Genomic DNA, 594 nt, shown 5'->3' with positions numbered 1-594 from the left:
TATATATATATATATATATATATATATATATATATATATATATATATATATATATAATCACAAAAAACTTTCGCGCCCCCGATTCAGTACCTCCAGCGACCCCCTAGGGGCCATGGACCCCTTGTTGAACACCTCCGCTTAGTTAACCTTTAAATATACATAGTATGGATATATTTCTGTGAAACAAAGAGACACAAATCAGTTGGTTAATATGAGTGTAAATGCATGCTAAGATTTATCATGTGGGGGTTTATTTCCAGTTATCCACATTTTGTAATTGCTTCTGTGTTTTTAAAGTGAAGGTCTTATTTTGTTTGCCCACAGTTGTGCAGCACACACCCTCAAACAAATTTACTCTCGGATGGTGGGCCGCTCTCTGCTGCTGTGAGCGTGGGTGGTCTCGGCCAGGTGGAGGAGAGAACGATTAACACCAGGCCTGCCCAGAGGAACACAAAAGGAACAAGGAGAGAACAAAACAGAAGGTGGTGGGCAGATAGACATCTGCCCAGCAGATGTGTTCAGCGTAAAGTAAAGAGAATTAAATTTAATCTCTCTCTAGCAACGAAATGTATAGTTTCTCTCCCTTTCAGTGAT

The sequence above is a fragment of the Cyprinodon variegatus genome, unplaced genomic scaffold (genome assembly GCF_000732505.1).
Source record: "Cyprinodon variegatus isolate N-32 unplaced genomic scaffold, C_variegatus-1.0 Scaffold564, whole genome shotgun sequence".
NCBI classification, from domain to species: Eukaryota; Metazoa; Chordata; class Actinopteri; order Cyprinodontiformes; family Cyprinodontidae; genus Cyprinodon; species Cyprinodon variegatus.
This window is presented reverse-complemented; position numbering follows the sequence as displayed.